Here is a 22492-nt window from a genome sequence, read left to right as displayed (position 1 = left end):
TTTTTGGTTTTTTTAAAATATATTTTTTAATTGAAGTATATCTTTCATACATAAACACTCATGAACAAGTGTATAGTATAGGTTGTGAACTTACAAAATAAACTTACATGACATCATACATCACCCCTCCACCAACACTTTGCGTTGTTGTGAAACATTGGTTACAAACTGTACAAGAGCATCAACAAAATATTACTACAAACTACAGTCTCTATCTTATATCTGGTGTATTTTTCCCCCAACCCATCCTATTTTTTAAAAATATATTTTTATTACAGAGGTTGTGAACTTGCAAAACAATCATATACATGTGTAGAATCCCCATACAATACCCCTTCATCAACACACCACACCATGATGGAACATTTGTTACAGATTATGAGATAATCACACTATTACCAGCAACGATGGTCCATAGCGTACCTTTGGCACACTTTTTCCATACACCTCCATTATCAACACAGTACATCTTCGGCATTGATACAAGAATTTTAAGGGGAGCTGATGTTGCTCAGTGGCTGAGCACTGGCTTCCCACAGATGAGGTCTAAGGTTCACTCCTGGCCCACGTACCTCAAAAAAAAAAAAGAATCGAATTTAAGGAAGCAGACTTGGCCCAGTGGTTAGGGCATCCGTCTACCACATGGGAGGTTCACGGTTCAAACCCTGGGCCTCCTTGACCCGTGTGCAGCTGGCCCATGCACAGTGCTGATGTGCACAAGGAATGCCCTGCCACGCAGGGGTGTCCCCTGTGTAGGGGAGCCCCACACACAAGGAGTGCACCCCCTAAGGAGAGCCGCCCAGCACGAAAGAAATTGCAGCCTGCCCAGGAATGGTGCCACACACACAAAGAGCTGACACAGGAAGATGACACAACAAAAAGAAACGCAGATTCCCATGCTACCGGCAACAACAGAAGCGGACAAAGAAGATGCAGCAAATAGACACAGAATAGACAACTGGGGCTAGGGGGGAAGGGGAGCGGAATAAATAAATCTTTAAAAAAAAAAAAAAGAATTTTATAGTATTGTTGTTAACCACAGTCTATAGGTCACACCAATTGTAATTTTCCCATCCTTGTCCACATTCCCTCCACCCTGCAATAGTGATGTACATTTGTTCTAACAGAAGGACGCACTTGGATTTGTAACCTCAACCACAATTCTCATCCACCTCTGAGTTCACTGTGTTATTCAGTCCCTAGATTATTCTTTAGCTTTCTTTCAATTGATATTTACTTCCCCAGACTACCTTTTTCAGCCACAAACCCATTTATAAACCATTTTGCTACTCACTATAATGTTTTACCATCAACTCTATCCATTTCCACACTTTTAGAGTCACGTTAATTAAAACTTCTACATACATTAAGCATCAGTAGTTCTTCTCAACCCTCCTTTTATCTCCTAATAACCTATGCTTGGTTTTAACCCCATGTGTTTATTCTTCCTATTTGGTTCATATTAATGAGACCATGCAATATTTGTCCTTTTGTGTCTGGCTTACGTTGCTCTTAGTATAATGTCTTCAGGATTCATCCATCTTATCATATGTGTCCCAATTTCATTCCTTTTTAGTGCAGCATAGTATTCCATCTTATGTGTGTAACACATTTTATTTATCCATTCATTTTTTACAATTGTAAATAACACCGCTATGAACATCAGTGTGCAGACATCTGTTTGTGTCACAGTTTTTAGTTCTGGATATATTCCTAGTAGAGGAATTGTTGGATCATATGGCAGTTGTATTTTTTAGCTTCCTGAGGAACCGCCAAACTGTCTTCCACAGAGGCTGCACCATTTTACAATCCCACCAACAGTGAAGTAGTGTTCCTATTTCTCCACTTCCTCTCTAGCACTTATTGTTGTCTATTTCTTTAATAATGACCATTCTAAGCAGTGTTAGATGATCTTGTTTTGATTTGCATTTCCCTAATAGCTAGTGATGTGGAACCTTTTTTTCATGTGCTTTTTGGCCATTTGTATTTCCTATTTAGAGAAATGTCTACTTAAATCCTTTGCCCATTTTTTTTTTTCAGTTAGACCAGTAAAAAGAATTTTTGGGGAAATGGAAAAAAAGAGAGCTTGCTGAGAAATGGGAGAGGAAGACAGAAATACACACCAAGATTTGGTATGGATTCCTCTAGGCACTGAGAGCCCTTTTACCCATTTTTTTACTGGACTGCTTGTTCTTTTATAGTTGAGTTGACCATTGACCATTTTTAACATAGTATGTGGTATTGTATATTAGCAATAGCAGAGCTTATCATCACCAGAAGGAGCATTAGACAAAACTAAAAATGAATTGATAGACTAATGTTCTGGAAAATACATTCTGCTTCCAAATACAGACAACAGACTCCTTAAGCTTCGGTTTTTTGCTTTTCATTCCCCTTCTTGGATGTCTAGGTTGAATCATATGAAGTCACCATTTTTGAAGGTCAGAATGGTCAAATGTTGACAATTCCCTATGGCTTGACATAATAAATTAGGGATAGCTTTTGTGGTACCCTACCCAGTTATCCTTCCATAGCGAAAATAGCAGCTGGGAGTCCTCCAGTGCCAGAGCAGCCTGACCGTGGGATGGCCAAGCCCAAGGAAGCCCCAAGTCCTAGAAGCTCTGCTCTAGTGCCCACCTGGAACCTCTGAATTGCAAGCAAGACCCCATCTGAAAGGGTACTGCAAAGGTGAGACTGGCAGCACCTTTTCCCTCAAAACACCGGTAGAGCTTGGAGAAGTGCTCCAGAGGTGACTGGGCTCACCCTTTCTGGCAACAGTCACCCTTTCTTCCCAGGCTTCTTTCCATCTAATTCTGAAACTGCAGAGACAGCAGATTCTTATAAGTTTTATCTCACAGCTTGTTTTTTTCCCCTTCATTTTATTATAGCATGTTTATTTAATTTACAGCAAGCAGGATATAAACTGGGTCTGGTTTTGATCCAAACATTGTTTTAAAGGTTGTATACAATATTTATTAAAAAGAATATATTAAAAATACTTTTTTAGAAGCTTCTATAAGAAAAAAAAAAACAAAACAAAACAACTTTCCTCTTTACTAGAACTGTAAACTACTACTACAGTTTTAAATAGACTCCTTGTTGTTTAAACTATGCATCCAGGAAAATCTTTAAAAATGAAAGAAATGTGCATATAAATGATTGTATACCCAGAACATGAACATTAATTGCAAACAGTAAAGAAATGGAAGTTTAAAATGCTATCAAATATACAAAGGTTCTAGAGTCAATCCTTTAAACACATTCCACAAACAGTATTTTAAAACCATCTTTTGGAGAAGCAGATGTGGCTGAAGCATCTGGGCTCCCACCTGCCACATGGGAGGTCCCAGGTTCAGTTCCCAGTGCCTCCTAAAGAAGATGAGCAAGGCAGCGAACTAACGCGATGGGCTGGTACAGTGAGCTGACACGGCAAGATGATACAGTGAGATGATGCAACCAAGAGATACAGCGAGGAAACACGAAGACAATGAAAAAGGGAGCAGAAGTGGCTTGAGCAGTTAGGTGCCTCTCTCACACATGGGAGGCCCCAGGTTCAGTTCCTGGTGCCTCCTGAAAAGAAGACAAGCAGACAGCGAGTGCAAACAACAGGGAGGGGGGAGAGAAATAAAAATAAATAAATCTTTAAAGAAAAACAAAACTCATCTTTTGTGCTTCAGACAGGTCTTGATTACTAAACCAAAAATGAAAAGAGGAATCCTCTAAAAATAATCATTTTCCCACAGTATTTCTTATATCTGCAGGCAAGCAATCTGAGATTTTTAAAGATGATACCTTTTATTCTGAAATGAGATTGGCTATGTCATCTAGTTACTTTTCTTGCCCCCAGAACGAACTTTCAGAGAAATATTAGAAATGATAAATGGGGAAGCAGATGTGGCTCAACTGATAGAGCATCCGTCTACCATATGGAGGGTCCAGGGTTCAATCCCCAGGACCTCCTGACCCGTGTGGTGAGCTGCCCCCACGCGCAGTGCTGCTGTCCACAAGGAGTGCCGTGCCACGCATGGACGCCCCCACGTAGGGTGCTCCATGCGCAATGAGTGCACCCTGCAAGGAGAGCCACTCCGTATGATAAAAAGCTCAGCCCACCCAGGAGTGGCGCCACACACATGGAGAGCTGATGCAGCAAGATGATGCAACAAAAAAGAAATGGAGTTTCCCAGTGCCACCGGATAATGCAAGTGGACACAGAAGAACACACAGCGAATGGACACAGAGAGCAGACAACGAGGGGGAAGGGGAGAGAAATAAAAAATCTTTAAAAGAAAAAAAAAAAGATAAATGATTAAAAAGTATTGTGACAGTTTGAATTGGGTGAATCCCAAAAAGAAAGGGACTATGTTTTTTTACTAATCCATTCCTGTTGGTGTGAGAGCCTTTTCATTGGACTATGTCAGTGAGGCATAACTCAGGTTGAGTCTCTGCCCTCTTGCTGAGTCTGATATAAATGGAGATAGTGGAAAAGGAAGCTCTGCCATTTTTTATCCTGCCATGTGAGAGAGGACTCACAGACCGCTAACAGCCAAAGCCTAAGCACGAAGCCCCCAACAGGCTGCACCCATAGAGCAGCTCTAAGCTGAAAAGAGGAGCCATATGCCTGATAGCCCACAGCTAAACTTAGCAAGAAAGCAGCCAAGACTGAGAGAGGAGGCCCAGACAGAAACAAGCCCTATGCCTGGCTGTCCACAGCTGAGCTCTGGGAGACGATAGATTATGGAGAGGAAGGCAGAGACCTCGACAGAGATCAGCCGCCATCTTGCTTTGCAGCAGGACCCCAGGACCACCAGTCGCTGACTTGGGTGATGAAACGTCTCTAATGGTGCTTTGATTTGGACATTTCACAGCCTTGGAACTGTAAGCTTTTACCCTAAATAAAATCTCCATTATAAAAGCCAACCCATTTCTGGTACTTTGCATCAGCAGCCCTGTGGCAAAATAAGACAGATGTCCTTTCCTCATTTTCAGCCAGGTACTGCCAAACACAGTAATGTACTAATTATCAATTAGTACACCGATAATTGATCAAATACTCAACAGATGTGACTCTTGCTTAAAATGGGCTAATCCTTTCTCAAAAATTATTTAAAATTATGGCACCACAGAATCACCTAGTAATGGGAGTATTGTCTTTCAGCTTGCTTTACATAAAATATACTGAGGTGTGAAGAGCAAGCCTCCCTCATAAAGAAGGCATATTTTGATACAAATGCACACACCAACTGAGTGCCAAAAGTAGCAAAATTCAATTATTTTACATTATATACACACAAACAAAACCTACTTTTATTTTCTTCTAACACCAGTAAGAAAACTAAGCAATATTATGGTCAACAATGCTCCTTAAAATTTAGAATAACCATGAAACAGCATTCTTTCCTCCCCTAAAATTATTTCTGTCATCAAAGACCTGCTCAAATATAAAGTGCATTCTGGTAATGTCTTTATGTTTCAAATCTTCATAGGAACCAGAAAAAAGCAGTGAAGGCTCTATGTTTCAGTCAAAAACTCTATTTCTGTGAAAATACTAGTTAACCCAGTTAACATTATTCCCCAAGGCAGCGAGGTTAACAAAAGAACCAATCTGCTCTGCTTCATAAATAAACCATTATCCTAGACATATTGACAAGGCATTAAAGGCCACCCTGAACCTAAGTGTGTCTTAACAGTCAGTGTTGTACTGTGGCTACAGCTTCATTTTTGTATCATTCCATCTCATTAACAAGTTACATTTCTACGATAACAGTTCTACCAAATATGGATATGAACTTTTATCTTGAATAAAACAGTGTTGCAAATTATGGTTAACCAACATCTTTTCACCAGTACTTCAAGCATAAAAAATGAAAATCTTTACAAAAATATACAGAGACACCCCGAATTGATAGCTGCCCCTTAACATTAAACAAACTGTACAGTTAAGAGTGACTTCTCAACAGCATATCATTTTAATTATAACCATTAACTATTACAGGGAAAACTAACAAGTGGGTTTCTGTAAGCACCATTACAACACTGTATCCCACGTCATTTAAACCATATTTTGAGTAAATGAATTATACATGCCTTAAAATATTACAGTTTATGCTATTGGTGGCCACTGGATTTAGTACTAGTCCAAGAAATTGATCTAGATTTGACCTAGACCTAGACTGTTATCTTGACTGAGATTTGGCTCTAGGGGTTCCTTGTCTCCTTGATTTCTTTTCATATCTTGAGCCATATTTACAATGTGTGTTTGGGTCTGTTTAGAGGTACCTCTAGTTTTGGTGTGAGATGCAGACCTACAACGTGATTTAGCCTTCATTTCTTTCTTTGGCTGGGACTTGGACTGTGATCTTGAATTGGATTTGAATCTTGAAAAAGATGGATTTCAGTCTTTGAATCCATCATTGTCAGAATGGCTTTTGCCATGCTGTGGTCTTCTAGTCCATCTCTTTCTAGAACAGTGAGATCTTCAGTAGTTTTAATCAAAATACCAACTTCTTGGGATATGAATGTGGCTCAACCAGTTGGGCTCCAGTCTACCATATAAAAAGTTCAGGGTTGGATGCCCAGGGCCTCCCAGTGAGGGCAAGCTGGCCCATGCGGTGAGCTGGCCCATGCAGGAAGGCCATCCTGCCAACACTGAGAGCTACCACAGCAAGATGATACAACAAGAAACACAGAGGAGAGAAAATGAGAAGATGTAGCAGACCAGGGAGCTGAGGTGACGCAAGAGAGTAATCCCCTCTCTTCCACTCCAGAAGGTCCCAGGATCGGTTCCCAGAGCCGCCTAATGAAATACAAGGAGACACAGAAGAACACACAGTGAATGGACACAGAGAGCAGACAACGGGGGGCGGGAGGGGGAAGGGTGTTAAATAAAATAAATCTTTTAAAAAAAGACCAACTTCTTGATCTCCTTCTTTCAAAACTTTGGCTTCTAGAACATCTATATCTGTCATGATCATCTTAGTGTGAGGAACTTTATACATTTCTCCCCTCCTTGGCTTTCATCTGATTTAGTGTCTTCCAATCCCCCTGTGCAAACTGGATTTCAGTTTGATATTCACAAATCCATTTTCTTTCCAAATTATGTAATGCATCTTTAACATCACAAACATCCTCAAATTGAACATAAGCAAATTCTCCTGGACTGTGAGTGTAGAAATCAAGTGGAACATACACATCTATGGGGCCATAATGACCAAATTCATGACATTAATCTCCAGACCTGACGTTGTTGGCCACATTCCGCACAGAGACCTGTTGGGGTTGGAGGGGAGGGCTCAGATAGCAGCCTGTGGTGGTGGCATAGGAACGACAGGCCAAAGACCAAAGCAATGAGCCAGCACTGCTCTCCTGTTTCATTTGACTAGGAAAAGGAAGTTTAGATAGAGATGATACTTTACTCTCATCATTTATCTGAACAGGTTTGCCAAACTTGAAATATACCAGGCCTTCATCCAAGACAACAGACCCTAACTGAAAGAATGCTAAATGACCAATTTTTCTTCTTGCTTTTAAGTATGTTCAAATTTCCCTTTCTGTCCTCCTTTAAATCTGTTCTCATACAGATTCGATCATGCTCAAGGTACATTGCCACATATGAATGAGACTCTGCACAAAATCAACAGATAAAGTTCACTAGCTCTTAACACAGAGTTTCCTCTTAGCCAGTAAAGGAAAAATTATTTTCCTGCTTTTCAGCAGACTGTATTCCTAGGCTTGACAAAGCCCTTTGGTTTTCTTGCTTTCATCAGGTTGTATTTTGATAAATAGAAGATTAGATAAAGGTGGCTGGACAGTCAGAAAGATGGAGGGAGGTGTGGTCAGAATTACCGCCAGCTCCACTCCATCGCTGGTCTGCTATTATACAATGGAGCCAGTCTTCATTGCCCTTTTCTCCATTTCTGTACAATGGATGGCAAACATCTTAAGTGAAGGTTAGGAAATGATGCTGGCTAGTGTTAGAATATCTTTGAACTATCAGTGCAAACATAGTGAGGCAGTGAGTTTTTACTCCTACCCCCAGGTTTCTAAATGTCTACGAAGCACAATAGAAAGATAGTCTTATTTTAATATTAATATAAAATAAGATTAAATTTTTTTCTCTAAAAGAGAAGATAAAATGAAACATTAAGGAAACCAGGAAAAACCTTATGTTCCATATTAGGAAACTTAAGCCCCATGTGGTCCTATGTTCCCAATCCTCTTACCTCTCAGGATCCTCAATCTTCCCTCTATCCCATGGAGTTATGAGGCCAAATTATTGTTCTAGCCAATAACCAGCCATCATGAAACCCCAGCCAAAATATATTTTTTTAGTGCCAAATACGCAACATTCTCTATGGTGAAAACAATAAGGCTAACTCTAATTTAAACCACCAAAATTAAGTTATGAATTTTATATCCCAGAAAGGTAAATAAAATTTGTTTTGATGGTATTCTTGGTCTGAAATTACCATGATTAGTTCAGAATTGCTGAATTTGTTTATTCCTTATCTTAAGTGTGGATTTAAAATTAAGTGAGCTAAAAACATATACCAATCTTGTGTTTGTGGTAAGTACATATTTTGAAGTTCTTATTTATTTTATTTCCAAGCAAGAGACCTCAAAAAGTTTTCATCTTCTTCAATTCCTGTCTTCTCTGCCAGATTCTTCCTAAGTGACATCCATTCCTTGACCCTGTGCCTGTCTCTAGCAGAACTTTTTCAAACTCATCCCGCACTTCTTTAACTCGAGAACCATAGTAATATGACATGAATCTTACCTAATTGTCTAATAAGCTAATAAGAAATCCAGAAGTTCCCCCACTGATGTCTAACCTCAAACTCTTAATAAAACTTAAGGCCTTTCCCTGAAGGAAAGGAAATGAGGAATAGAAACACCTGTGTTTATTTGTAGTTGTTTATATCTTTATACAGCTCTATTTCCTCAGTTCTCTTATTTAATCAATCAGTTAAAACAGGAGTCAGCAAACTTTATCTTAAAAGGTCAGATGGTAAATAGGCTGACAGGCCACAGGAATTTTGTCACAACTACTCAGTTTTGTCATAGATTAGCACACACAGACATTGTGTAAAGAAATGGGCATGGGCAGTCTTGAAGCCTAACTCAGCATCTAAATGCAATGCCTTCCCCCCAGCGTGGGACATGACACCCGGGGATGAGCCTCCCTGGCACCAAGGGATCACTATCAACTAACAATTGATAATGCAACTGGAAAATGACCTTGAATTGAAGGTTCAATGCGGATCAGTAGAATATCCCTGTCTACATAGAATAATATGACTTTAAAATGCTGTTTGATCTAATGTAAGGGGGAAATAGAAAGGAGAAATGAGTTTATATGGCTATGAGTCTCTAAAAAAGAAAAGAGTCTGGAGGCTGTCAGAAGGATTGCCCCTATGCACAACTGAGCAGAGTCTAAGAGACAGATAAAGTAGACACAATCCCCAGGTATTGGTTCCTTTGAGGGCTAAAGGGACCCACGGGTTCTATGGTCAAGGCAGATAGGGTTCACTGCCATGTCAGATGGCCCTTCTTTGGAGCTGGTGTTTCTGCGTGATGAAACTGGACCCAGAGGGGATCTCTTTTCATAAGACTATCATGCTACTTTACTGGAATTGTAGTTGGTATTGGGGTTTCAGATATATTTAGGGGATTGAATCTTTTTACTGACAATATGATAACCAGGCCCTGAGCCTCAACAGACTCCAGCTCCTACAATCTGATTTATTGGACTCATCTCACTCAGCTAAGATGGAGTTGAAGAAGGACAACCACCACACCATGGAGCCTAGAGTGCCTACAACTGAAAGCAGGAGGATTGCATCCAGTAACCATGTGGAATCTGAGCCTCCTCTTGACATAGAGGTGCAACGGACACAACCAATCCAAGGACCTCAGAGAAAAGGTGGCATTGGAGTGGGAAAAGTGGACATGGTGGCTGATGGGTATGGGGAATGGCAGGAAGAGATGAGATGCGGAGGCGCCTTTGGGACTTGGAGTTGCCCTGGATGGTGCTTCAGGGGCAATCAGCGGACATTGTAAATCCTCCCAGGGCTCACTGGATGGAATGGGGGAGAGTGTGGGCCATGATGTGGACCAATGACCATGAGGTGCAGAGATACCCAGAGATGTAATTATCAAATGCAATGGATGTGTCATGATGATGGGAGTGAGTTTTGCTGGGGGGGGAGGGGTGCGGTGGGGGTGGTGGGGTCGAATGGGACCTCATATTTTTTTTAATGTAATATTTTTACAAAATCAATAAAAAAAATAAATAAAAAAGAAATGGGCATGGGTGTATTACAATAAAACTCCATAAAATCAGGTGACTAGTCTGCATGTAGTTTGCTTACCCCTCAGGGCACGTGGAGTTTTTTTTTTTTTTTTTTTTGTACAGGAGCTAGGGACTGAGCCCCAGATTTGTTTGCTTGTTGTTTGGTTTTTTGTTTTTGTTTTTAGGAGGGCACCAGGGACCAAACCGGGGACCTCCCATGTGGGAAGCAGGCACTCAATGGCTTGAGCCACATCTCCTCTCCTGGAGATTTTAAAGATTTGTTGAGGGAAGCAGATTTGGCCCAAAGGATAGGGCATCCGCCTACCACATGGGAGGTCCAAGGTTCAAACCCAGGGCCTCCTGACCCGTGTGATGAGCTGGCCCACACTCAGTGCTGATGTGCGCAAGGAGTGCCCTGCCACGCAGGAGTGTCCCCCACATAGGGGAGCCCCACGTGCAAGGAACAGGCAAAAAGAGACACAGATTCCAAGTGCCACTGACAAGAATATAAGCAGACACAGAAGAACACACAGCGAATAGACAGAGAGCAGACAACTGAGGGGGTGGTGGGGAAGGGGAGAGAAATAAAAAATAAATCTTTAAGAAATACATAAAAGAAAATAAATATACATTGACAAAATCTTTGCTGCCTCTTCCCTCAAAAGGTGATGCTTAATTCCCATACCCTTGAATGCGAGGTGCACTTATACCTCACACCAGAAGTGATGGAACATCATTCCCAATGACAGGCTATAATAAGACTGTGAGTTCCCTCTTGATTGTTCTTCCCACTTGATTGTTATTTCTTGCTCATCTTGGGGAAGTCATGTCAAGAACAACCATGAAAGTGGATGTGGCTCAAGCGATTGGGTTCCCATCTACCACATGGGGGGTCCTGGCTTCGGTTCCCAGGGCCTCCTGATGAAGGTGAGCTGGCCTGCACCACCATGAGCTGGCCCATACCATGGTAAGCTGGCCTGTGCCACAAACTAACACAACAAGATGACACAACAAAAAAGAGAAACACAGGAAAGATAATGAGAGACACAACAACACCAGGGAGTTGAGGTGACTCAAGCAATTGAATGCCTCTCTTCCATGTCAGAGGTCCCAGGATTGGTTCCTGGTGCCTCCTCAAGAGAAGATGAGAAGAGAAGACAAGCAGACACAGAAGAATACTCAGCAAATGGACACAGAGAGCAGACAGTGAGTACAGACGACAGAGGAGGGTGGAATAAATAAAATAAATCTTAAAAAAAAAGAGCAACCCTAGGAGCAGATGTGGCTGAAGCATTTGCACACCCGTCTCCCGCATGGGAGGTCCTGGGTTCAGTTCCCAGTGCCTCCTAAAGGACAAAACAAACAGACAACAATCAGACAATGAGGGAAAAAAATGGCAGACAATGAGCAAAAATTAAACAACAAGCAGACAACGAGCAAAAACGACAGGCAGACAAGCACAAACAACAAGCAAAAAACAATGAGGAAACAGACAAGCAAGCCATCTCAGGAAATCTGAGCAACCCTATGGAAAGGCCCACAAAGCAAGGAAGTCTTTAGTCTAGTCTCAGACGACAGCCCCTGCCCACAGCTTGTCTGCAACTTCATGGGAGAACCTGAGCCAGAGCCATGCAGTTAAGATACTCCAAGATCTTGACTTTCAGGAATGGTGTGAGATAATAAATGTTATTTTAAACAGCTAAAATTTGAAATTATTGTAGCACAGATAACTGGTAAAGGGGGTTAGGGGCTTAAAATGCTAACAGCAGGGAAGCAGATGGGGCTCAAGTGATAGAGCATCCGCCTGCCATACAGGAGGTCCAAGGTTTGCTACCCAGGGCCTCCTGGCCCATGTGGTGAGCTGGCCCAGCTGCAGTGCTGCCATGTGCAAGGAGTGCTGTGCCATGCAGGGGTGCCCCTGCACAGGGGTGCCCGAAGTGCAAGGAGTGGGCCCTGCAAGGATAGCCAACCCCCATGAAAAAAGAGCAGTCCACCCAGGAGTGGCGCCGCACACACAGAGAGCTGACACAGCAAGATGATGCAACAAAAAAGAGACACGGTTTCCCAGTGGCGCCGGATAATGCAAGCAGATGCAGAAGAACACACAGTGAATGGACACAGAGAGCAAGCAATGGGGGGGATAAATAAATAAATAAAATAAATCTAAAAAAAAAAAAAAGAATAAATATATGTAGAGCACTTGGTACAGTACATAGTAAGTCTTCAGTAAATATGTGTCGAGAAAGTGATTAGCCTAGAATGCCCCTGCCTTTACAGAGAAGACAGAGCTCACTGAGACTTGGCTTCTCTTGACCAGGCCTGGGCTCTGTGCTCATCTAAGAAGACTCTTAGTCCTGATTTAAAGACTCTGACTGGTAGACGAGCTCACTCTAGAAGTGCTTTCTCCGGTAGCTCCTCGTGCTACCAGACTGCCTCTAAGGGAAGTCCTCTGGCAGCACATGATCTGGTGGGTTTGTCACAATGAAAAAAGAAAAGCCAAAGCTGGGACTTAGAAGCTAGACAATCTGGATTTTGTCCTGGCTCTGAGACTTAGAGCAATTGAGGTAGCTCTGTGTGCCTCAGTTTCCTTATCTGTAAAATGGAGGTAATAGAAGGTAATCCTGTTTCCTAGGATTGTCATGAGGAGTGAGTAAATGAATGTAAAATGCTTAGCACAATATCTGGTTTCTGTCCTATGTTTGCTGTTATTATTTCTTTCACCTCCTGCTGACACTGGTTGAGAGCCATGTCAGTCTATTTTCTTTTTTTTTTGAAGTACTGGGGATTGAACCCAGGATCTCATATGTTGGAACAAGAGAAGCCAGCACTCAACCACTGAGCCACATTGGCTTCCCTGAGTTGGTTTTATTGTTTGTTTTGCTTGTTGTTTGTGTGTTTCTGTTTTTGTTTTCAGGAGGCACCAGGAACCAAACCCAGAACCTCCCATGTGGGAGGCGGGAGCTCAGCTGCTTGAGCCACATCCACTCCCAACTTTTGGCTCACAAAGCACACAGCAATGTGCCATGTTTGAAGATTAAATTTTGAATAAGCATAGCAGTAATCGAGGATTTATAATCCAATGGAGGAAATAAACTTAACCTATAATCAGAAAAGTATAGAGAAATGCCTGGGGAGGTAATACTTCAAAACATTTTTCCAAGAAAAGTGGCTACTCTTGGCTGACCTATTAACCCCCTTTGCGTTTCCAGTGGTGGAATGTTGTTAGGCAGCAGGACAGGTGGAGCCAAGTCACTCCTCCTTCCACCCCTTCATCCCCTTAACATCCCACCCCCCTTAACTATGGATGGTGGAGTCTAGAGAGTAGTGATGGAAGTAGGGTCAGGGAGGATCCTGGACGCTTTCTAAGAGGGAAGGGACCAAGGTCACAGGATTCAAAGTTTTTGAAATGTGTCTGGAAGTACTCATGGGTGGAGGTGCAAAGGGAGGGATGAAGGCAGAAAGAGGCAGGAGCAGTGGGCAAGAGTTGGGAAGGGGAAGGTGCTGTGGAGCCAGGGCCATGAGGAGGCCTGTTTAGATGTCTGGGAAACTGCATGCCAGGGAAGTGGCCACGTCTATGACCACAGCCTAAGAACAGTGTCTGCTGTAGAGTGCCGCAGAGTGGGAACCCAGGCCCATTTCCTACCCCAACCCCAAGAAAGCAAGGGTGGCTCTCATCATGGAAGCAAAGGTATGCTGGGGCCACCATACAACTGTGGGGACATGCTCAGTGGGGGGCATGCCTCAGCAGCCACAGTGAACAAAGAGCCCATTAGAGACATAGCTGCAGTGACAGCAGCACTGGGTCCCTCCACAGACCGAGAAGCCCACTGTTTTCTATGTTAGGAACTAGAACATCCTCCGTGGTGATAGGCGAGAGCAACAAAAAAGAGACGCAGTTTCCCAGCAAGGGTGCAAGTGGACACAGAAGAACACACAGTGAGTTGATACAGAGAGCAGACAACGGGGTGGGGGGTGGGAGGAGAGAGAAATAAATAAAAATAAGAAAATAAAATAAAGGGCATGGCAAAAGACAGAGTTGGAGAGTTCTTAATGATGGAGTTTTGATGTTGGAGTTCGATGCTGAAGTCTTAAGCTGGCACCTTGGGAAGTAAGCCCGCAGAGGAAAGAGAAGCAAGCCCCAGGAAGAAAGGAACCTTGAACCCAGAGAGAAGCAAGACCCTGGAAGGGAGGAACTCAGGAAGCCTGAACCCTCACAGATGTCAGCAGCCATCTTGCTCCAACAGATGAAAATAGACTTTGGTGAGGGAAGTAACTTATACTTTATGGCCTGGTGTCTGTAAGCTGCTACCCCAAATAAATACCCTTTATAAAAACCAACCAATTTCTGGTATTTTGCATCAGCACCCCTTTGGCTGACTAATACAAAGATAACCTGATCAAGAAATTGATCAAGTTTTAATGATAAGACAAACTATGATAGCAGTATCATTAACGTCCATTTTAGGATCAGAAAAAAACTCAAATATTAAAATAATAAGAATAAGTGTAAAGATATGGGGATGGATGTTACAGAGTTAGAGCTAATTGTACATTAGCTGAGTCAAGAAGACAAGTAGAATAAATTGCCTACTTAAAGGGGACATCACTTGAGCTGTTAAGCCCCTCTGAAGTACCTAACTGTTCTTAGCAAAAAATAAATATACCACTGCAAATAAGGAAGAGTATTAGAAATAGAATTCAGGAATAATATCCCACCTTGCTGACATCTAAAATATGCTTTTATAAAGTCGCCCAAGTCCTCAGTCCATTTGTGAAATGCTCCCACAAACTTTAGCTAGTTTCTGAAGAACTCTAGGATTGAAAACGCTAAACAATAAGACTTCAAAATGCCACTTTCTCCACCTCCTTTCTCTTACTTTGTCTCCATTTCATCCCTTCTCTCCCAAAACACAATCTTCACAATGGGACATGCCTCCTTGGCCAGCCCTTCCCCATCATGACTGACCTCTTTGTTTATTTCTACTCATTTCTGCAGCAGAAACATCTGGGCTATTGCTAAGATACGGTCATGGACACCAGTTTTTTGTCTTTGCACCATCCCTTCTCCCTGTGCTGACTATGCTGACTTGGTGGGACAACCCTTGCGAGTTCCATTTGATTTTCAAGGGGCTGCCAATCACACCCCTGGTCACCAGGCCAGGCCTATGACCAGTCTTTTTTTTTTTTAAGATTTATTATTCTTTTTTAAGCAGAGCGCTTGCGCTCACTGTCTGCTCTCTATGTCTATTCACTGTTCAATCCTCTGTGTCTGCTTCTCTCCCTTTGTTGTGTCATCTTGCTGCGCCAACTCTTGGCGGCATGGGCTGACAGCTTTCCACAGCACGGGCCAGCCTACCTTCACCAGGAGGCCCCGGGAATCAAACCCGGTGCCTCCCATACGGTAGATGGGAGCCCATCGATTGAGCCATATCCACTTCCCTATGACCAGTCTTATCAACTGTAATTCCTCATCCCCTCCATTACAGACATTGGTCCAAGGAGGCATCTAATGTAAGGGATTAGTGTCTTTTCCTTGGAGCTTAAATATGCATGATAGGTGAAGGAAGTAGACAGATTAAAATATATTTTGGAGATCTAATCAATGAGGCTAGATTTGTGGATGAACAGGAAATTTAACCTCAGTGAACCTGAGTTTCCTTCTCTATGAGACTTCAGCCAATGGCTCTTGGAGGCACCTCCAGACTCAGTCTGAGGGTCTGTGGGGTTTCACCTCTGAAGAAGTCAGCCTCTCTGGTCCAACCAAGCCCTTTCAGGGAGGGATTATTTGGCAAAATTGTGCACCCAGAGAAATTTCTGTTCCATACCTTCAGCCTCAAGGTTGTTCCCTTAGCCACCATTTCTCCTTTCCCTTTATCATTTTCAGGACATTGGAATTGTCCTGAATGACATTGCAATGACAGATCCAAGCCTTTATACATTTTGTCATAACCTATAAAATTGTGTGGGGCAGAGTATGAACTAGAATGTAAACTACAGTCCACGGTTAGTAGCAATGCTTTAATATGTGTTCATCAGTTGTAACAAATGCACCACACTAAAGAAAGATGTTAACGTGAGAAAGTGTTGAGGGGGTAAGGGGGCATATAGGAATCCCCTATATTTTATATGTAACATTTATGTCATCTAAAGCCTCTTTAAAAATAGGAAGGAAGGGAGGGAGAGAGGGAGGGAGGGAGGGAGGACTAAGAAGTTCAAACTAAGAAGTAAAATAACCGCTCACATTGTGACCTTTCATAGAAATAATTAAAGAGAAACAAAACTTTAAACTATGATGAACAATTCATGGCCCAATAGATATCAGCATCACAATTCCCGAAACTCACTCCAAATTTCCCCCCACATATATACATACGCACATTTCTCCTCCCCTTCTCACACCTTTTGGAAAGTATGGCCATGTGTATACACATGCACATTGTAAGTGTGAGTGTGTATACTCGTGCCTCTTTGTGTGCTTGCATGTGGTATCTGTGTGAGTGAGCAGGTGTATATGTGAGTACTCGTGCCATGTGTTTGTATGTGCCTATGCATGTGTATGTATGTGTGTGTGTGTGCAGGTATTTTGTGTGCATGCACCAGTGTGTTTGTTGTCTGTCCAGTTGTGTAAGAATGCACTGCATGTGTACGTGTGTGTGTGATTATGTGTGCACATAAACTCCTGTGCGTGCTGTATGTATGTGCTGCTGGATTTTCTCTAGGTCCTTGGCTGAGCTACAAAAAATGAATTTTAAGAGCAAGCCAGTTTAGTTAGGCAGTAATTTATTAAGGAACTGATGGAAGAGAAATGGGAGAAAATAACAGATTATGGATCCCAGGTAGAGAGGAAAGGGGCGGAAAAGAGATAAAGAGGGCTGATTTACAGACTAAGATTCCCCATTACAGACTCCAAATGCTCAGCTTTTCTTGCGTGCTGATCCAGGCTGGGGGAGAAAATGGCAGAACAGGGCTGGTGTGGCTTTTGCGCTTACTTTTTAAACCATTAATTATTCTGCCCCTTTGCTAATGTAGGGGGAAGAATCCCAGCTGTTTGCTGTTTTGATTGATTACCCCACCCCTCAGTCCCCCGGGAGGGCCCAATGATGAGGCCCCTGGAGACTATCGGGGGCTTCTCCTTGATTCCAGAGGAAATCTGCTTCCAAGTAGGGATTCTCATAGGTCCTTCCAGCAGCCATCTTGTGGGGTATTCATGGCCACGTGGTTTCCTGCCAGGTACCAGATCCGTCTATCGATTCCCTAATTTACTAGCCTGCCTCATCTGAGTATGTCCACATCTGCATATGTGTGAGTGAGTGCACTAACCCCCATGTGTGTGCATTCGTGGGTGTGTGCACATGTATACGTGTGTGTGTATATGCATGAGTGTGTGTGTGCATACATGTGTGAATATGCGTGTGCCGGGGTGGGCAGGTATGTCTGTGTGTGTGTGTGTGTGTGTGTGTGTGTGTGTGTGTGTGCACTAGAAAAGCCAGGCAACTCTGGGGCTGCAGTTGCTGGAGGTGGGGGCAGGAAGTAGAGCCCACGGTGCCCAGGAGCCAGGCCACCTCAGCCTAACAGGGCACAGGGGTAGGAGCAAGGCCTTCTCTGGTGGCCTTGTAGCGATGACAGCATTGCTCTTTGCTCACAGGACCACAACGGCTCAGGGGCGATGCACGTCCGCCTGTGGACAGGAGACCTGCCCTTCCAAACAGGCCCCATCTCCCACCCTTCCCTGCCCTCCGGAAGGCCAGGAGCCACAGCCACAGGAAGGAAGGGGTCCCCTTGAGCTCTTTGTCTTCACAGACAGAAGCGAGGACAGGGCCCCAGGACTAGGCGCTCCTGGACGGCCTGGCCCCACGCAGGGAAGCCCATGGTCTGACCAGTTCAGGGTCTTTCCAGGGCACTCTCAGAATGCAAGGCCAGTGTTCCAGCTCATCCTCCAGGGGCGCAAAAAATGAGCCCTGCCAGCCCTCAGGGAAAGAGGAACCCGTTTTTCACACGCTAAGCATTTAGGCTTAAGTTTTATGGGCTCTCATGAGAGACTGGGAGAATTCTGAGAAGAAAGGGGGTCTCCCCCACCCCACTAAAAGACCTGAGGATGAGAAGGGTAGTTAGGGGGAAGTTAGCAGGAAATCGCCGCAAAAGGGAGAGGGCTTCTTACCTAAGAAGCCCAGGAGCAGAGGGTAGAGGTGGGAAGACCTGGGAAGGCTCCCCTGTGAGGGGCATTGCTCCAGAGCTCCTTGGGGAGCCACTTGGTAGCTGAATCGCCCAGCAAGCGCCCAGCTCCTCCTCCGCCCACAGCCTGGCAGCTGCTCCTCCGTGGTTCTTGGCTCCACCTCTCTCTGATTCTCCTGTGTGGACCCCAGGACACCATGGCCCCAAGGAAAGGGGTCTGAGGCCCTGGGCCCCCAGCAGCAGCTGGTGAAGGCACCATTACCTCTACTCAGGGGAGTCACAAGCTTGGCCACTGAGCAGGTTCAACAGTTCGTGACACCCCATTTCTGTGTTTTATGGGGAGAAATGGGTGTCAACAATATGCTTGTTAAAAGGAATGTGGCCCAAATTTACACCCCAACCTGGTGGAGTAGGATGTACCAATGGCACTACCTGGCTGTCCCACTGGCATGAAGGTACTGCCTCTCGAGTTATTCTCTGGATTGGAGAAGGAGGGGGGTTGAAGGATGGGCCTGTCGGCCCCCCATCAGAGCTGCACACTCATGCACACACGTGCACACATACACACACCGCAAAGCCTTCTAAGCTTAGAGGCCCCATCTCTCTCAGCCGTTCACAAATAGGAAGTCAGTTCCAGTCTTGAAATGCTGAGTGGTTGGTTCAGCATTTCTGGGAGATATTCTCAAGATTATGCAGAGTCAAGTGATTCATTGGTTTCTGTGTGACAGTGATTTTCTTTCCCAAAAGGCCCACTGTGGGTGTCTAGATTGTAAAATAAATCTAGGTTCCCCAAGAGGGAACAGAGAAAAGACAGGCTCATGTGGGAGCAGTCAGGGTGACTCGATCTGGGGCAGTCAGGTTCATGGGAAGGTGAACTGAGGGGAAGGTCCCAGGGACGAGATTAGAACCAGGGGGCAGGACTATCTGCTTACAGGACAAGATTGAATCAGAGATGTTTGGTTTGGCCCACACAATATTTATTTAAATCAGTTGCAACAAGTGGAAGTCTGGATTTGGAGCTGACTTTCCTTGAGAAATTAGAAGAGCTGGCAAATGGGCCTGCATTCCCTCACGCCAAGTCCCGATGGTGCAGTCAGGGCTGCGCCCTCCAAGCGCCCTTGAGTTTGCCGCTCCTCACTCCCTCCTGTGCACAGACACTCCGCCCAGCATGGCCTCGAGGAAGACGGTTCAGAAACCAAGCTTCATCCCACACAAAGTTTAATAACAGGGAAAGTGTGAGTGAGAGTGGGGGTTTATAGGCAAGCTATACTTTCTGCATGATTTTTCTGTATACCTATAAGAAAGAAAAAAGAGAGAGAGAGAGAAAGGAAGGAAGGGAGGAAGGAACGTCCCCTGAGAGCAGGTTTAGCCTTAGCAGGAGAGGGAGGGGGTCAGCCAAGGACTGACAGGTAAAGGGCAGCCCAGGAGCGCTCCGGGAGTTGCCCCTGGTGAGCCCACAGGCCCAGGCTTCAGAAGGGATTTGAGCTCACACTGGTCTAGCAGGAAAGGCGTCTAGGAAGGCCAGTCGGGAAGTTCCTTCCTGGCTCTAAAAGGCCAGATGGGAGTGAACCCAGACAGAACCACTTTGAAAGGGGTGGGAAGCCCACTAGCACAGAGGGGAGCCAGCCAGCCCCCTCAGCGGGGGCTCTACCCCACCTCCAGAGGAGCTGATGGCCGGGATTGTGTAAGAGTTCTGGAAACGTTAACATTTGTCCTGGTTCCCTTAGGGAACAGGGATCAACAGTGACTATCTTCCAACAGCAAAGGTCCTTTGAACTTGTTTAGGGAGGAGGGCAGGCTGTGGGACATAAGTTCTATTCCACAGTCTTGTGAGATGTGGGAGGAGAGCGAATTTAGATCTGGGGACCTGCTAAAAGGGAGAAAGGACCTGGGGCTGAGAAGAGATCCAAGGAGGCAACAAGGCCCAGGTACCCGGCTGCTTTGCATTGCTCCAAGCATGCAAAAGCCAACTGTGCACCCCTCTTCCCAACTTCAGGGTCAGGGTCAGTGACATGTTTGGTAGGTTGAAATCAGCCTACACCACAGAAACTGGCAAATGCCACAAATCAGAATTGTCCCATCTGTCACCCACCCGCACCTGGAGACCTGGTGGTTCAACATTCATGGGCACATCCCTGCTGGTTCTCTTTCATCAACAGTCACGTCAGGCCCAGCTGTGCTTCTCTTCATCCAGTGAAGTCCCCAGACTCATTCCCCCGTGGATCCCAAACTGGAAATGAGCAGACAACAGCAAGCGAAATCCACATCCAACAGGAGTTCCAAAGTATGCTGAACCTTTGCTGACGTCCCTCTTTCTTTTTCTAGCTGTATCTCTAGAGTCCAAGTCTGGGAAGAAGCGTTATTTACTCTGAGCTGAGAATTCTTTGTTTCCTCGGAGCTGAGTTCACAGAGAAGGAGAGGGTTAAGGGCCAAAGGTCATGCTAACAGCAAAACATGTTCAAGGCATGCCGAGCATCTTTCCCTTTCTTTGACAGGCTAGTTGTTCAGAACACATCTAGGATGGCTCAGCGTTTGAAAGAACCCCCAAAATGTGTGGGATGGTGGGAAAGAGGGAAAGGAGCACCCTCTCCACAATCCTAATCTCTCTCTTCCTCAATGGCCTTAGACAACCTCCTCTGTTATACTCCAGCCTCTCTATTCAGGGTTTTGTCATGACCTACAGATGTTCTCTTCATATGACTTTCTTCCTAATTACCTTCCATCTGCCTTGCCCTTGATTCCACCGTATGTGCTCTTCAGTATCTCAGACAGCACCAGGGCCTCATATCGCTTATTTTCTCCCTCCTGGACTCCCTTCCCTTCCAACTGGGAAATCAGGGTTGGTCATCTCAATCACTCATCGCCTCCTTCAATCCCCCTCTTTGCCCTGGACCACATTGCCAGATGAAATTTGGTAATTATCAACCCAAGGAAAATAAAAGCTGCACAAGAAAAAAAAAATGTAACTATAGTGTAAGGCTAAGAAAAAAGCTTACAAAATCATAATAATAGAAATAATCAAAAGTTGATTTAACAATTGTGAAATAACCAATTAAGAGGGTATCACTCCTCTAGGCAAAAAACAAAAGAAAGACCTGAGTTATGCTACCTGCAGGGAAGGCCTGACTGTACATGGTGATAACTCAGCTCCCAAGTGGCTCTTGAGCCATGAAACAACCATGTGCTTTTCCAGGTTCACCTATTGATTTTTTTTTTTTTTTAAGATTTTTAAAATTTTTATTTACTTTTCCCTGCCTCCCCCCCCCCCACGTTGTCTGCTCTCTGTGTCCATTCACTGTATGTTCTTCTGTGTCTGCTTGTATTCTTATTAGGTGGCTCCGGGAACCAATCCTGGGACCTTCCAGAGTGGGAGAGAGGCAGTTACTCTCTTGTGCCACCTCAGCTCCCCTTCTCTGCTATGTCTTCTTATTTTCTCTCCTCTGTGTCTCTTGTTGCATGATCTTGCTGCGCCAGCTCTCTGTGTCGGCTGGCTCTCCTATGCAGGGCCTCATTCCTGCTTGGGCTGACACTCTGTGTTGGGCCAGCTTGCCCTCACCAGGAGGCCCTGAGCATCGAACCCTGGACCTCTCCTATATGGTAGACAGGAGCCCAACTGTTTGAGCCACATCCATTTCGCCACTTATTGATTCTTCCTGCCAGGATGGCCCTTTCCTCCTCCTGGGGCATCCTTGCTGAGATTGCCTCCAAGCCTTCAAGATTCCCCGCTGAACAACTTCTCCCCATGCCCCTTTCCTCTAGCTCCTTTTCAGTCCTTCCATGCTTTCAAAGATTCCTCCTTTCTGTGATGCTCCCTCCTCAAGCCCTAGCTTCCGAATCAAGGGTCATACATAGACACTGGCAAATGGAATGAAGGCACACCTAATCCCAGGGGAGGCCAGTTGGTAAGTAAACACAAGACATGAGCTCCAGCCAACTATTGCCTCACAAAGAAGAAGATGCTTTGTTACCAGATCCTTCCATTTATCCAGAGATCCTTGACCTTTAGCTTTATGTGAAATTCCCTTTTAAAAT

The 22492-nt window shown here is 44.4% G+C and overlaps 1 long non-coding RNA gene across 1 annotated transcript in view; it reads right to left on the bottom strand.

The window, feature by feature from the left end:
• LOC139436270 (uncharacterized) overlaps positions 1-22492 on the bottom strand; it is a 46650-nt gene continuing 24158 nt past the window's right edge. The window contains exon 3 of the long non-coding RNA XR_011645382.1: positions 1-6793. This is a non-coding gene — a long non-coding RNA (uncharacterized lncRNA). The remainder of the gene's footprint in view (positions 6794-22492) is intronic.

The sequence above is a fragment of the Dasypus novemcinctus genome, chromosome 13, assembly GCF_030445035.2.
Source record: "Dasypus novemcinctus isolate mDasNov1 chromosome 13, mDasNov1.1.hap2, whole genome shotgun sequence".
NCBI classification, from domain to species: Eukaryota; Metazoa; Chordata; class Mammalia; order Cingulata; family Dasypodidae; genus Dasypus; species Dasypus novemcinctus.
Note: the sequence above shows the minus strand (reverse complement) of the source record. Positions and strands in the feature narration are given on the sequence as shown.